The following is a 15,271-nucleotide window of genomic DNA, read 5'->3' as shown; positions in this document are numbered from 1 at the left end:
AGAAATATTGAGAAGCCTGCTGTACTGTCTGTTAAACATAGACACATGAAGGTCAATTTTAGTTTGACAAGTTGGAAAAATTTAAAACTCAGATGTAGGAATGCCATTGCTATTTCTCAAAGCCATGACTAATATTTATGTATTATTTTCTTCAATTTATAAAATATATCAGTGCACTTAAAATGATGAAGGAATTGTTTTTCATTTTATAATATGAAACTAATTTAGTGTGTAATTTACTATATAAACTAATTTCTAGCATACCACATAGTTCATTGAAAATAATTTTTCTAAGAGTCAGCCATAACCATCTGTATTATTTTTTTCTCTTTCATGACATTGATTGCGAAATACATTCCTTTTTGAGGAGCAGGGGAAGATGTTGCTTGGTGTCAAAAACCCTCTGCAATTCTCTGCCAAAATTATTTCTAAGTTTTTAAAGTACAGATGAGGAACACCAAAAGGGAATCATACATAGGTGAAATGACCATATTGTTTGGACATATTGAGCTTGAAGTGCCACAGAAATAACCGGTAGATGGTTTCATGTGGGCAGATGGATACAAGACCCTAAAGTCCAGAAGTGAGGCTTGGGTTTGACATTTACATTTGTTCGTTATTAAGCCACATAAAGATACTGAAATAAGGAGAAACGATGTGTTTGACTAGGAAAAACATGCTGTGTGGCAACTTGATACAGTCAAGAAGTAAGTCATGAAGCATATTGATATCTGAACATAAAAGTGAGCTGGCCAAAACAACTGATGAGAACTGACCAAAAATACAGAAGATAGAAAAGTACAAATGATGGTTACAAGAGCCAACATATAAGCTGTAAGCCTGTAACAATAGTTACTGGTGGACCCAGTAAGAATAAAAAGACATACACAGAACTCAAGAACCAGAAACATTTGTTGATCAGGTTCATGGAGTACTGTAGATGGAGACCCAGTTTTAGAATGGTGGAGAATGTCTTTGGAGGAAGAGAACCATTGGAGTAGCAGCTGAAGTTTGCTGGTAGCATAGATTCTATAGGAAAGAAAGTCTGAAGTGGAGGGCTTGATTGAACATCTGATAACTTCAGATTCCTTTGGTTCCATATCTGAGAAATCATTGCCAAAATCATTGTCACAATGTTCTTGTTAGTTATTTTATTCTTGAAATTTTACAGTCCTCAGTCTTATTGCAATACCATAAAAACTCAAGTACAGCAATAAGCAAGTATTTAGGGAGAAGAAATTTTAAAACTTTAAGCATAATTGGAATTTTGAGTTGTTTTTGGTGTTTATGACAATATTCTACTTTCTTTTATTCTATGTGGATTTCCATGGTTTCCAACATTCTTTGATGAAGGCTCTCTCCTTTCCCATTCTGTATTATTGGACTCATTCTCAAAGACTGGTTGGTTATATACACATCACATGACTTCTGGGTATCCCTTGTTATGTACCATTAGTCTACACTATTCAAAGATAGTTAGCTAGCTAGCTAGATAGATGATATAGAGAGAAAATGAAAAGCAAAGAAACTGAGTAGACATTTTTCTAGAGGAGACATAGAAATGACTGACATATATTTTTAAATAAATTTAAGAGCAGGGAAATACAAATTCATTTATATTGCCTTATCATCTTATAACAACAGTAATGTTATTATTTTTCAGAAGTGATGGCAAGAACATGGAAGATCTGGGGCCCTTTTACATTGTTGGTGGGAATGAAAAACAGTGCATTTTCCATGGTCAAAAATATGAAGACTCTTGCATAAATTAAAAATAGAATTATCATATGATGTAAACATTTATTTTTGGATATTCACTCAAAGGAATTTAAATCAGGACTTCAGATGATCTTGAATTCCTATTAGCACTCCAATGTTCAGAACCATTAACAATAGTCAAGATGTGAAAAGAATGCACCTGCCCACTAGACAGATTAAGTGATAAATTATTACACATATGTTAATATTACTCAGCCCTCACCAAAAGGAAATTCTGACATACACAGAAAGTATGGCATTTAAAGAAATTACGGCAGAAGAAATAATCTCTTTACAGAAGGAGAAATGCTACATGATCCAACTAACATGTAGTACCTAAAATTGTCAAGCTTGTCAAATAAGAGATTAAGATTATGGGCCTCAGGGTCTATACTTAGGAGAAGTAGGGAGCAGTTAAATCACAGGCACGTGTTCAAGAAATCTACTGTACAACATCATCCCTTTTGTTGACAATACTTTATCATTTCCTCAACTCTTTAAGGGGGTAATACCATGTTGTGTTTTTATCAGAGTAACATTACAATATAAGAAAATCAAACCCAGTAAAATAACAAATAAGCCTTTCAGGAAAAGGGCCTTAATATGTATATGATAATTGGAGAGGGAAGAAAAGCTTTGTGAATATTCAAATTATAACCGTTAATTACTTTACAGAAACCTTCCTTTCTTTTCAACTTTTGTTTTGATTTGATAAGTAAGACTTGTAGTGCCCCCATGGTCTCACTGACAGTTAACCATTGGTTTTAAGTCAATGATGTAAGAGGAAGTCAGGAAATTAATATTATTTTGAACTTTATAGCATTCATTAATCTTTTCAAGCCATATCAGCCAAGGGCATTATGAAAATCTATGATTTGATCATATAACAAGTATACTGACCATTGTTTCTTGATGTGATGCCAAGATATCTCATTCCCCATTCTTTTTGTTGTATGGCTGTGACGTAAAAATTATATCCATAACTAAATAAGATTACTGATTTTATTTTGAGATACTAAGCTCTTATGATTTTACTTCCTTTACTAACACCCTGAAACATGATCTCCTGGGATAGTCAGATTCAAGGAAACGGCTACAGCTTTAAATGCCCTAAACTGCTAATAGCACTAAGGAACAAATTATTAATGAAATAGACAGGAATTTATCACTAATCTCCTGTTAGATCATAATAAGTCTTGAAGTATCTCATTTGAATATATCACATCATTATACCATATTACATTGCTTTTGCACATATAATGATTTTTATCCTGTTCCTAAGAAGATTACAATCTTTCCCTCTGGGTTCATGGCCACCCAACTAGACACAGCATTTCACAAGTTCTTTTATCACTCTTGTCTTTCCTTCCTGCTGTCTAGACATAGAAGTAAGTTTAGTAATTTTAGTTATACCTGATGAGTTTGTGGTATTGTCCCTTAAGAATCTCCACCTATACAGCTTACTTTATGAGGGTGAATATTGTTTTATGAACATATGTCTTGAATGGAGAGTTTGGTATTAACATTTAGACTTTGTATCTAGAATAAGTTTATAAAATTAGAAAAAACTTAAGCTAATTGACAATCTGGTCACCACTGGGTTGGTGACTTGATAGATACCAGAGGTTATGTGACTGGTAATATCTGGTATGCCAAGTGAATTATTTGTCAACTCATTCCTGGTAACCTAAAAAGCAAAGAATGAGTCCATGGGTGATTGACTCCCTGGAAAGTAATTGAATAAAGCCAGAATGTTTTGGTATGTTATGCACTCCTTGTTCCTCATAGGAATATGTAATAAGGAAAATACCATTGAAAGACTTAGAAATGTTCTTAGTAATATAGGGAAGAAAGCAAAAGTGCTTTATAATCCCAGAGTGATAGCTTTTGCCAAGAGCCTTTCACAAAAGCCAAGTCAAAGGATACAGCCTCACCAGAAAATCATATAATATTTGGATGCTATCAAGAATATAATTTACAGGATCCACAGAGAAAGAGTTATTGGCTGGGTACTTATTCTGGAGGCTAAGACACCTTTTTGAAGGCACATAGGAAAGTATATTGGATGGATTGGTGTCCTGCAGAACACTTAGATTTTTAGACAATTGTACATCACAGGGATGGTTTACAAAGTTTACAGGTTTTTGACATTGTACCTTCTCCATGTACAGGATAACTCTGAAAATCGTGTAAGCAATATTTTGAAGAGTGTGTACTGTCTTAGTATCTTGGATCTCTGGCTGGCTTAAAGAAAAGGGAACCAACTATTCATTGTGGAGGGTTATAAGAGAGATAGAGAAAATGCTCACCTTGTTTGAGTCAACAAATTTGATATCTTTTGGCATAAAGTTAGAAAATAAGAGGACTTTAATCTTTATCATAATTTAAATTAATATTTCAATGGTCTCTATAGTGAGTGACATAACATTTTGAAGGGAACAGATATACTAAAGTCCATACCCCAAAAGGCAGATGTAAAGGAAACATTAAGCACACTCTCAAAGAGGAAAGATAAAAGAGTAAGAGACAGATAAAACTCATTTTATGAAGAGATAATTATACATATATAATTATTGAGATATTATTTAATTTTTGTTACCAGAAACATAGGTACATGTGATCAGTGGGTAGTAGCTTATTGAGGAGAAAAGAGAAACTTTTATATTTATACTTTTTAACATGATTGTGTGATATCTGGGTCCTGAGAGTAATTGAGTTTCCCAGAATGCTTCTTTTTGAGATGCTCAAAGACACGGATTGAAAAAAGATGTGTTCTGAGATCAAAAAAGTTTGGGGAATACTGCATAAACCAAGCTGAATAGACTACTCACAGGAGGCATTTCATGCTTTTCTATATGGAAATCTAAAAGTGTGTCTCTTTCCCTATAGACTGCAACTGATATTCTACATAATTTTATACAAGTCTATTTAAACATGAGAGTGGATTCATACTCACACTGAGTAAAAAGTATTTATCATGTTTATCTGTCCCTCCCTGAACCTGGGATGACAGTACTCTTTCTGCCAGATGCCTAAGTCTTGCCTAGATAACATCTCTTTTCATGACCATATCTTACACTTTCTTGCAAGTGAGAAGTTAATACAGTTAGACTTCATGGAATTCTGAAATTTTGCCTGAGTTACTTCAAGTAAAAGTAGCAAATTTGAGTGTTTTCCAGTTCTTTCCTGGTGCTTAATAAAGCACATTCCCCTCCAGGAAGGACAACCCTGAGTCTGCCCACACCTTAGTCTTCAGTGTCTTCTGGTCCTTTCCTGGTGTTTAAGGCGAGTGGGGGCCCTGCTCTGAGCCCCAACTCCCTGCATCCCTGGCTCTGTCTCCCTGGGTGTTATCTGTGTCTAGGGAGAACTTGCCCCTCCCAGAAGGACAACCCTGAGTCTGCCCACACCTGTGTCTAATAGTCCTTTCCCAGTGCTTAAGTCCTTAGTCCCCTCTGGTGTCAGCCCTGTGCTTGAGAGTGACCCAGTCCCACCTGCACCCATTGAAGTATTGGACCTGCTTGAATGCACTGGAAAGGATCCTAAGACCCAAACCCACCAGGAGAAAGAAAGAAAGAAAGAAAGGATGGGAAGAAGGCAAAACAAAAACACAGCCAACAACAGAGGAGCCATTATGACACCACCAGAGTCTAGAAACTCTACACCAGCAAGACCTGAACATGTCAACACAGATGAAACAGAAAAGAATGACTTTCAAAACAACCTCCTGAAAGTGATGGAGGCCCTCAAAAAGAATATGAGAAAATCCCTTAAAGAAATGGAAGAAAACACAAACCAAAACATGCAAGAAATCAACAACTCTCCTAAAGAAAGCAAGGAAAGCCAAGAAAAAACAATTGAACAGATGAAGGAAACAATTCAAACAGTTCAAGACCTGAAAACTGAAATGGAGACAATAAGAAAAACACAAACTGAGGTATTTCTGGAAATCGAAAGGCTGAAAAAACAATCAGGAACTACAGATGCAAGGATAACTAACAGAATACAAGAGATGGAAGACAGAGTCTTGTGCACTGAAGATAAACTAGAGGAAATAGATTCATCGACAAAAGAAAGTCTTAAATCCAACAAACCCTTAACACAAAATATCCAGGAAATATGGGACACCGAGAAATAAACAAATCTAAGAATAATAGGTATAGAAAAATGCGAAGAAGCCCAGCTCAATGGTGCAGAAAACATATTCAACAAAATCATAGAAGAATATTTTCACAACCTGAAGAAGGAGATGCCTATGAAACTACAAGAAGCTTACCGAACACCAAATAGACTGGACCAAAAAAATTACACTTGCCACATAATAATCAAAATACCAAACATACAAAGTAAAGAATGAATATTAAAAGCAAACCTATCAGAATTACACCTGACTTCTTCATGGAAACTATGAAAGCCAGAAAATCATGGATACATGTTCTGCAAACACTAAGAGACCACGGATTCCAGCCCAGACTACTATTCCCAGCAAAACTCTCAATCGCTATAGATGGAGAAAACAATATATTCCGTGGCAAAACCAGATTTATGCAATATGTATCCACAAATCCAGCCCTACAGAAAGATATAGAAGGAAAACTCCGACCCAGGGAAGTTAACTGCACTCAAAATAACAAGGGCAATAGATAATCTAACTTTACCAGAAATCAGAAATAGGAGAAAAGCTCATATATAAAACCACCACCAAAAACGGATCCAAAGCAAACAAGAATCAACAATCAATGGTCATTAATATCCCTGAATATCAATGGTCTTAACTCACCTATAAAAAGACACAGGCTAATAGAATGGACACAAAGACATAATCCATCCTTCTGCTGCATACAAGAAACACACTTCAATTTCAAGACAGATGCTACCTCAAGGTTAAGGGTTGGGAAAAGACTTTCCAATCAAATGGATGTAAGAAGCAAGCAGGTGTAGCTATACTAATATCTGAAAAAATAGACTTCAAACTAATATTAATCAAAAGAGATGAAGAAGGTCATCATAGAAAAAATCCATCATGAAGAAGTCTCAATTCTGAACATATATGCCCCAAATATAAAGGCACCCACATTCATAAAAGAAACATTACTACAACTCAAAGCACACATTAAACCCCACACACTTATAGTGGGAGACTTCAACACCCCACTCACACTACTGGACAGGTCCACCAGACAGAAACTTAACAAAGAAACAATGGAAATAACAGAAGTTATCACCCAATTGGGTTTAACAGACATCTATAGAACATTCCACGCAAACAAAAAAGAATATATCTTCTTCTCAGCACCATACGGAACCTTCTCTAAAATTGGCCATATACTTGGCAGTAAAGCAACCCTCAACAGATACAAAATAATGGATTAACCCCCTGTATTTTGTCAGACTACCATGGCTTAAAATTAGAATTCAACGTCAACACAAATTCCAGAAACCTCACAAACTCATGGAAATTGAACAATGCTCAATTGCATCACCCCTGGGAAATGGAAGATATAAAGAAAGAAATAAGAGACTTCCTAGAATTCAATAAAAACAAAAGCACCACATACCCAAACATTTGGGATACTTTGAAAACAGTTCTAAGAGGAAAACTCATAGCACTAAGTGCCCACATGAAGAAACTGGAGAATTGCCACATTAGAGAATTAACAGAACACCTGAATGCTCTAGAACAAAAAGAAGCAAACTCACCAAGGATGAGTACAGGCCAGGAAATAATAAAATTGATAGCTGAAACCAATAAAATAGAAAAAAGTAAACAATACAAAAATCAGTGAAACAAAGAGTTGGTTCTTTGAGAAAATCAACAAGATAGACAAAACTTTATCAAAGCTAACTAAAAGACAGAGAGGGAGCATGCCAATTAACTAAATCAGAAATGACTGACAACAGAATTTGGGGAAATCCAAAGAATCATGAGGTCATACTTTGAAAATCTGGACTCCACTAAATTGGAAAATCTCAAGGAAACAGATGATTTTCTGGATAGATATTACTTACCAAAATTAAATCAAGAAGAGATAAACAATTTAAACAGATCTATATCCCCTAAAGAAATATAAAGTCTTCCAATCAATAAAAGTCCAGGGCCAGATGGTTTCAGTGTTGAATTCTAACAAAATTCAAGGAAGAGCTAATACCAATACTCTTCAAATTGTTACACACCGAGAGGAGCCACGGAGTCCAGAGAAGCAGCTGTTCTGGCGGCAGCATCAGGTAAACAGGCCGGCTTCTGGGCCTGTGTTCCAGTGCCTGCGGATAATTTGGGAACTGCATAGAGCTTCCAATCCTGGCGGGAGCCAAGGACCCCAGACTCCAGGACTTCTCTCCCACCAACGAGACCAGGAAACCAGAGGAGCCAGGGAGACCAGGGGAAGAGCTGTTCCGTTCAGCAGCATCAGGTACAACAGGATCCAGCATAGGGTCCAGAGGAGGCTAAGCGCGCCAGATTCCTGTTCTTCTTCTCCACCCACGGGACCAGAATGAGGAAAAGGAATAGAAGAACTACCAGATTATTGGACTTGATAGCACCCACCAAAAGGGAACTCTGGTCCCCTCATACCAGTAAGGGGCTCTTTCTGCACCCACTAGAAGAAGAGATGGGAAAGAGACAATACAAAAACACACTCAGCAACAGAAAAACAAATATGACACCACCACACCACCAGATTCTAGAGACTCCACACCAGCAAGACTCCAACAATCCAATGCAAACGAAGCAGAAGAGAATGACCTTAAAACCACTTTCATGAAAATGATAGAGGTCCTAAAAGAGGATATAGGAAAATCCCTCAAAGAAATGGAAGAAAAAACAAACCAAAAAATGCAAGAAATGGAACAAAAAGCACACCAAAAATGCAAGAAATGAAAGGAAGAACAAAACAAAAATTCATAAAAGGCAACAAATGGACGAAAAGATAAACCGAAAATTGCAAGAAGCAATGCAAACACTTCAAGGGTTGAAAACTGAAAGAGAGACAATAAAAAAACACAATCTGAAGAAAGGCAGGAAATAGAAAAGCTGGGCAAACAGTCAGGTACTACTGATACAAGCATTACCAACAGAATAGAAAAGATGGAAGAGAGAATCTCAAGTGTTGAAGATACACTAGGAGAAATGGATTCATCAACCAAAGAAAATCTTAAGTCCAACAAATCCTTAACACAAAACATCCAGGAAATATGGGACACCATGAAAAAAACCAAACCTAAGAATGATAGGTATAGAAGAAGGAGAAGAAAACCATCTCAAAGGGTCAGAAGACATATTCAACAAAATCATAGAAGGAAACTCTCCCAACCTTAAGAAAGACATGCTAATGAAGGTACAAGAAGCTTACAGAACACCGAATAGAGTGGACCACAAAAAAATCCCCTCGCCACATAATCAAGACCCCAAATATACAGAATAAAGAAAGAATATTAAGAACAGCTAAGGAAAAAGGTCAAGTAACATATAAAGACAGACCTATCAGAATTATACTTGACTTCTCCATGGAAACTTTGAAAGCCAGAAGGTTCTGGATAGATATTCTACCAACACTAAGAGACCATGGACGCCAGCCCAGACTACTATACCCGGCAAAGCTCTCAATCACTATAGATAGAGAAAACAAGATATTCCATGACAAAACTAGATTCAAGCAATACATATCCACTAACCCAGCCCTACAGAAAATTATGGAAGGAAAACTCCAACCCAAGGAAGCTAACTACAACCAGAAAAACATAGGCATTAGAGAATCCCTCTCTACCAACAGCCAAAAGAACAAAGGGGTGAAATTCCACACATAATTCCACCACCAACAACCATTGCAAATCAAAGAAGAATGAGCAATCAATGGCCATTGATATCCCTCAACATTAATGGCCTTAACTCATCCATAAAAAGACACAGGCTAGCAGAATGGATTCGAAGACAGAACCATTCCTTCTGCTGCATACAAGAAACAAACCTCACCCTCAAATACAGACATTACCTGAGAGTAAAAGGTTGGGAAAATTTTTTCAATCAAATGGATCATGAAACAAGCAGGGGTAGCAATCCTAATATCTAACAAACTAGACTTTAAAATAAAATCAATCAAAAGAGATGAAGGAGGTCATTACATACTCATCACAGTTGAAACCCACCAAGATGAAGTGTCTATCCTGAATATCTATGCCCCAAATACAAAGGCATCCACATTTGTAAAAGAAACATTATTAGAACTTAAATCACATCTAATGCCCCAAACAGTTATAGTAGGAGACTTCAACACACCACTCTCACCACTAGACAGGAATACCAGACAGAAACTCAACAAAGAAGCAAAGGGTCTAATAGAAGTAATGGCCCAACTGGTATTAACAGACATCTATAGAACATTGCATCCACATAAAAAAGAATATACCTTCTTCCCACCACCACATGGAACCTTCTCAAAAATCGACCACATACTTGGCAATATATCAAACCTCAGCAGCTACAAAAAATTGGAATAACTCCATGCATCTTATCAGACCACATGCTTTAAAATTAGAATTCAACAACAACACAAAATGCAGAAAACCTACAAACTCATGGAAATTGAATAATGCTCAACTGCACCATCCCTGGGTCAAAGAAGAAATAAAAAAAGAAATTAAAGACTTCCTCGAATTCAATGAGAATGAAGACACAACATACCCAAACCTATGGGGCACTTTGAAAGCAGTGTTACAGGGGAAGTTCATAGCACTAAGTGCCCACATGAAGAAACTGGAGAACAGTTATACTAGAGAATTAACAGCACAGCTGAAAGCTATAGAACACAAAGAAGCAAACACCCCCAGGAGGAGTAGACGACAGGAAATAATCAAATTGAGGGCTGAAATCAATAAAATAGAAATTAGGAAAACAATACAAAGAATCAATGCAATGAAGAGTTGGTTCTTTGAGAAAATCAACAAGATAGACAAACCTTTGTCCAAACTTACCAAACAGCAGAGAGTGAACATGCAAATTAACAAAATCAGAAATGAAAAGGGGGACATAACAACGGACTCTGAGGAAATCCAGAGAATCATCAGGTCACACTTTGAAAACCTGTACTCCACAAAATTCGAAAATTTAAAGGAAATGGACGACTTCCTGGATAGCTATCACTTGCCAAAACTAAACAAGAACAGATAAGCAAAATAAATAGACCTATGACCCCTATGGAAATAGAAGCAGTCATCAAAAGTCTCCCAACCAAAAAACGTCCAGGTCCAGATGGCCTCAGTGCAGAATTCTACCAGAAATTCAAAGAACAGCTTATACCAATTCTTTTCAAAGTATCCCACACAATAGAAGCAGAAGGGTCTTTGCCAAACTCTTTCTATGAGGCTTCAATAACCTTGATCCCCAAACCACACAAAGACACAACTAAGAAAGAGAACTTCAGACCAATAGCCCTCATGAACATTGATGCAAAAATACTCAATAAAATACTGGCAAATCGGATCCAAGAACACATCAAAACAATCATTCACCATGATCAAGTAGGTTTCATCCCAGGGATGCAGGGATGGTTCAACATACGAAAATCCATCAACGTAATCCACCATATTAAACAAGCTGAAAACCAAAAATCACATGATCATCTCACTAGATGCTGAAAAAGCCTTTGACAAAATCCAACACCCCTTCATGATAAAGGTCTTGGAGAGATCTGGGATAACAGGGACATACTTAAACATAATAAAAGCTATATACAGTAATCCAACAGCCAACATCAAAGTAAATGGACAGAAACTCAACCCAATTCCTCTAAAATCAGGAACAAACAAGGCTGTCCACTCTCTCCATACCTTTTCAACATGGTACTTGAAGTTCTAGCCATTGCCATACAACAACAAAGGGGGATCAAGGGGATACAAATTGGGAAGGAAGAGGTCAAACTTTCACTGTTTGCAGATGATATGATAGTTTACATCAATGACCCAAAGAACTCTACCAGGGAACTCTTACATCTGATTAACACCTTCAGCAAAGTGGCAGGCTACAAGATCAACTCAAGAAAATCAGTAGCCCTACTATATACAGACGATAAAAGGGCTGAAAAAGAAATCAGAGAAACATCACCCTTTACAATTGCCACAAACAACATAAAATACTTTGGGGTAACGCTAACCAAACAAGTGAAAGACCTGTATCGCAAGATCTTTGAATCTTTAAAGAAAGAAATTAAAGAAGCCCTCAGAAAATGGAAAGATCTCCCATGCTCTTGGATAGGTAGGATCAATGTAGTAAAAATGGCAATCCTGCCAAAAGCAATCTACAGATTCAATGCAATCCCCATTAAAATCCCAGCACAATTCTTCACAGACCTTGAAAGAACAATAATCAATTTTGTATGGAAAAACAAAAGACCCAGGATAGCCAAAACCACCCTGTTCAACAAGGCAACGTCCGGAGGCATCACCATCCCTGACCTCAAGCTCTATTATAGAGCTATAGTCCTGAAAACAGCTTGGTATTGGCACAAAAATAGACAGGTAGACCAATGGAATTGAATTGAAAACCCGGATATTAACCTACACCTGTATAAACATCTCATCTTTAACAAAGAAGTTAAAAATATACAATGGAATAAAGAAAGCATCTTCAACAAATGGTGCTGGCATAACTGGAGGCTGGCATGTAAAAGAATGCGGATTGATTCATGTTTATCGCCATGCACCAAACTTAAGTCCAAATGGATCAAAGACCTCAACATAAATCCTGCCACACTGAACCTCTTAGAAGAGAAAGTGGGTGGTACCCTTGAACAAATTGGTACAGGAGACAGCTTCCTGAACATAACACCAGTAGCACAGACAGTGAGATCAAAAATTAATAAATGGGACCCCCTGAAACTGAGAAGCTTCTGTATGGCAAAGGACACAGTCAGCAAGACAAAAAGGCAGCCCACAGAATGGGAAAAATATTCACTAATTCCACATCTGACAGAGGGTTGATCTCCAAAATTGACAAAGAACTCAATAAGCAAGTCTCCAAAACATCAAAGGACCCAATTAAAAAGTGGGCTGCAGAATTAAATAGAGAATTTTCAATAGAGGAGTCTAAAATGGCTGAGAGGCAATTGAGAAAGTGCTCAACATCCTTAGCCATCTGGGAAATGCAAATCAAAACAACTCTGAGATACCATCTCACTCCTGTCAGAATGGCTAAAATCAAAAACACCAAAGACAATTTATGCTGGAGAGGATGTGGTGAAAGGGGAACACTCCTCCATTGCTGGTGGGAGTGCCAACTGGTTCAGCCACTTTGGAAATCAGTGTGGAGACTCCTCAGAAAAATGGGAATAAACCTACCACAAGACCCAGCAACTCCACTCTTAGGCATATATCCAAAAGATGCCCATTCATACAACAAAGATGTCTGTTCCACTGTGTTCATAGCAGCATTATTTGTAATACCCAGAACTTGGAAGCAACCTAGATGTCCCTCAACCGAAGAGTAGATAGAGAAAATGTGGTACATTTACACAATGGAGTACTATTCAGCAGAAAAAAAACAATGGAATCCTGAGATTTGCAGGCAAATGGATGACACTAGAAGAAACCATCCTGAGTGAGGTAACCCAGTCACAAATGAGAAACATTGCATGTACTCTCTCATATATGGATTTTAGACATAGATCTGGGGAGTGCCAGCCTACAATCCCATGGCCAGAGAGTCTGGGAAACAGAAACTTCATTCTGTGGCTGACCAAAGAAGAGGCAGACTCCCTTGGTTAAGTACTGAGCTGAACTCAAGAAAGTCAGTAACAGAGAGGGAGGACTGATGACCAAAGGGATTAAGACTGGGCTGGTTTAACCCCCAGAAACAGCTGACCTGACAAAGGTTAACTCTTGAATCCCAGGCATCAGCCTGGGAATCCATCATGGGACTGATCAAGACCCCCTGAATGTGAGTGTCAGTGAGGAGGCCTAGGTAATCTATTGAGCCTTGGTCAGCAGATAAGTACCCATCCCGAGTATACACACGGACTTTAGAATCCCATCCAACAATGTGAGGTGCACTCTCAACCTGAACTCTTGGGGAAGGGTCTAGGCCCTGCCCTATACGAAATGGCAGACTATGGACACCCCTATAGAGGGCCTCACCCTCCCTGGGGAAATGAGGAGATAATGGGGGGGTTGGGGGGAGGGCACAGCAGGAGGGGAGGGAAAGGGAGTGGGACCTGGAACTGACTTGTGAAGCAACCTTGTTTCTTATCTAAATTTAAACTGAAAAATAAATAAAAAAAGAAAATCCACCAAAAAAAATGTGTGTGCCTTAAAGAGGGTGGATGTTTAGTGTCCATGAATGTTTCCTCACTTGTCTACCTGACAGTAATCCCACAAAAAATTGTTCCACACAATAGGAGCAGAAAGATCACTGTCAAATTCTTAGTATGAGGCTACAATTACGTTAGTAGCCAAACCTCACAAGACACAACCAAGATATGGAATTACAGACCAATCTCCCTCATGAACATTGATGCAAAAATACTCAATAAAATACTGCAAATCGAATCCAAGAACACATCAGGAAAATCATACATCATGATCAAGTAGGCTTCATCCCAGGCATTCAGGGATGTTTCAACATATGAAAATCCATCAATGTAAAACAGCATATGAACAATCTGAAAAAGAAAAACCACATGAGATGCTGAAAAAACCTTTAACAAAATCCAACACCCCTTCATGGTAAAGGTCTTGGAGATATCAGGGATAACAGCAACATACCTAAACATAATAAAATCTATATACAGCCAACCAACAGCCAGCATCAAACTTATGGAGATAAACTAAAGGTGATTCCTCTGAAGTCAGGAACAAGACAAGGATGTCCATTCTCTCCGTATCTCTTCAATAGTGTGCTTAAAGTTCTAGCTAGAGAAATAAGACAACAAAAGGAGATCAAGGGGATGCAAATTGGAAAGGAGGAAATCAAACTCCCACTATTTGTAGATGATATGATAGTCTATGTAAGCGACCCAAAGAATTCTACCAGTATACTCCTTCAGCTCATAAACACCTTCACAAAGTGGCAGAATACAAAATTAACTCAAAAAAATCAGTAGCCATACTATATATAGACAATAAAGGGGATGAGAAAGAAATCAGAGTAACATCACCCTTTACAACAGCCACAAACACCATAAAATATCTTGGGGTAACTCTAACCAAACAGATGAAAGATCTGTATAACAAGAACTTTGAGTCTTTAAGGAAAGAAATTAAAGAAGATAGCAGAAAATGGAAAGATCTTCTATGCTCTTGGATAGGTAGGATCAATATAGTAAAAATGGCAATCTTACTAAAGGCAATCTACAGATTCAATGCAATCTCTATCACAATACCAGCACAATTTTTCACTGACCTCAAAATGACAGTCCTTAAATTTATATGGAAAATCAAAAGACCCAGGTAGCCAAGGCAACCCTGTACAATAAAGGGACTTCCAGAGGCATCATCATCCCTGACTTCAAGTTCTATTATAGAGTTATAG

This window comes from Mesocricetus auratus, unplaced genomic scaffold (genome assembly GCF_017639785.1).
Source record: "Mesocricetus auratus isolate SY011 unplaced genomic scaffold, BCM_Maur_2.0 Super-Scaffold_100024, whole genome shotgun sequence".
In the NCBI taxonomy this organism is placed as follows: Eukaryota; Metazoa; Chordata; class Mammalia; order Rodentia; family Cricetidae; genus Mesocricetus; species Mesocricetus auratus.
Note: the sequence above shows the minus strand (reverse complement) of the source record.